General features: G+C 33.2%; 1 long non-coding RNA gene across 1 annotated transcript; it reads left to right on the top strand.

Annotated features, from left to right (window-relative positions):
- Window positions 1–1,384: 1,384 nt before the first annotated feature.
- LOC131224656 (uncharacterized) lies at window positions 1,385–1,791 on the top strand. Its single transcript, XR_009161098.1, has 2 exons — window positions 1,385–1,557; window positions 1,654–1,791. It is a non-coding gene; the product is annotated as an uncharacterized LOC131224656 (long non-coding RNA).
- The last annotated feature ends 457 nt before the right edge of the window (window positions 1,792–2,248 follow it).

Genomic DNA, 2,248 nt, shown 5'->3' with positions numbered 1-2,248 from the left:
CTAAACTTGAAAACCCAAACCTAAACCGATCTCGAACCCGAACCCGATTTTCTAAACCTAAACCTTAACCTATTCTCAATTCCTTAAACCTATAGCTTATAACCTAAACCTAAACCTAAACCTTAACCTAAACCTAAACCTAAACCTATAACCTAAACCTAAACCTAAACCCAAAACCTAAATGTATTCTCAAATCCCTAAACCTAAACCTACACCTAATCCTAATCTCAACTCCCTAACCTAATCCTACACCTAATCCTAATCTCAACTCCCTAACCTAAACCTAAACCTAAACTTGAAAACCTAAACCTAAACCCGATCCCGAACTCGAACCCAATTTCCTAAACCTAAACCTTAACCTATTCTCAATTCCCTAAACCTATAGCTTATAACCTAAACATAAACCTTAACCTAAACCTAAACCTAAACCTTAACCTAAACCTAAACCTAAACCTATGACCTAAAACCTTAACCTATAACCTATAAGCTAAACTTATAACCTATAACCTAACCTTAGCCTAAACCTAAAACCTAAGCTTTAACCTATAACCTAAAACCTAAACCTAAACCTAAAACCTAAATGTATTCTCAAATCTCTAAACCTAAACCTACACCTAATCCTAATCTCAACTCCCTAACCTAAACCTAAACTTGAAAACCCAAACCTAAACCCGATCCTGAACCCGAACCCGATTTCTTAAACCTAAACCTTAACCTATTCTCAATTCTCGAAACCTATAGCTTATAATCTAAACCTAAACCTAAACCTAAACCTTAACCTTAACCAAAACCTATAACCTTAACCTAAACCAAAACTTATGACCTAAAACCTTAACCTATAACCTATAACCTAAACTTATAACGTATAACCTAACCTTAACCTAAACCTAAAGCCTAAACCTTAACCTATAACCTAAAACATAAACCTAAACTTAAAACCTAATTGTATTCTCAAATCCCTAAACCTAAACCTACACCTAATCCTAATCTCAACTCCCTAACCTAAACCTAAACCTAAACTTGAAAACCCAAACCTAAACCCGATCCTGAACCCGAACTTGCTTTCCTAAATCTAATTCTTAACCTATTCTTAATTCCCTAAAGCTATAACCCATAACCTAAACCTACACCCTAAAACCTAAACCTAAATGTATTCTCAAATCCTTAAACCTAAACCTACACCTAATCTTAATCTCAACTCCTTAACCTAAACCTACAAACCATATGGTGAGACCATTCCTTTTGTGTTAATTTCATTCCTCTTCGAGTTTTTATTAATTCATTAAGAAAAAAAATGGTTATACATGATGCACTTCTTTCACTTTGTTTTTCTTTCCCCTAATGCTCATTCTGATTTATGAATGCCATGACTATTTGTAGGATGATGGAATATACGTAGCTGTTGCAGGAAGTGACTTTGTCATTACTAGAGTTGCATTTCGAGACAACTCTTCAAAGTATTATATAAATGACCGTGAAAGTAATTTTACAGAGGTCACTAAGAAATTGAAAGGAAAAGGAGTGGACTTGGAGAACAATCAGTTTTTTATTCTTCAGGTGGGTGATGGCTGAAAAAACCTATATACTTGTGAAAAAAATATCATACTATCAAAATATATCTTCTCTTTCAATTCTTTATCATTGAAATTTCAGGGTGAAGTCGAGCAAATTTCTCTAATGAAGCTAAAGATTTGTATTTTCAGCATTATTGTAATTGTAATTGTAATTAATTGAATGAAGGATTGTAATTGATTGTAATTGTAATTGATTGAATGAAGGATTGTAATTGAATGAATGAATGATTGTAATTGATTGTAATGAAATGAATAAATGATTATGCAGGTGATAATTGAATGAACAAATGATTATATATATTTTTTAATGTACGAAATAGCTACGGATATTGATCATAGCCGGTTTTCTGACAGTTGTAGCCATAATTAAATTTGTCATATTGTTACGAATTTTTAGCTACAAATAATATCCGTAGCTGTTTGTGGTTTTCGCTACAGATATAATTGCTACGGATTATATTTGTAGCTATTAGGATCAATAGCTACGGATTAAATCCGTAGCCATAGGTTCAAGACCTATTGTTATAGAACCTACGACTACGGTCGTGCTACAGACTAAAACCGTAGCCGTAGGTCTATGACTATGGCTTTTATCCGTAGCCTTTGCCCAATTTTTTTGATAGTGAAAGTATTGAGACCAAACCTACAGGTATATCCTTAATCTCAATTATACT

Source organism: Magnolia sinica, chromosome 14, assembly GCF_029962835.1.
Source record: "Magnolia sinica isolate HGM2019 chromosome 14, MsV1, whole genome shotgun sequence".
Lineage (NCBI taxonomy): Eukaryota > Viridiplantae > Streptophyta > Magnoliopsida > Magnoliales > Magnoliaceae > Magnolia > Magnolia sinica.
The sequence above is the reverse complement of the archived record's forward strand: the minus strand, read 5'-3'. Positions and strand labels throughout refer to the sequence as shown.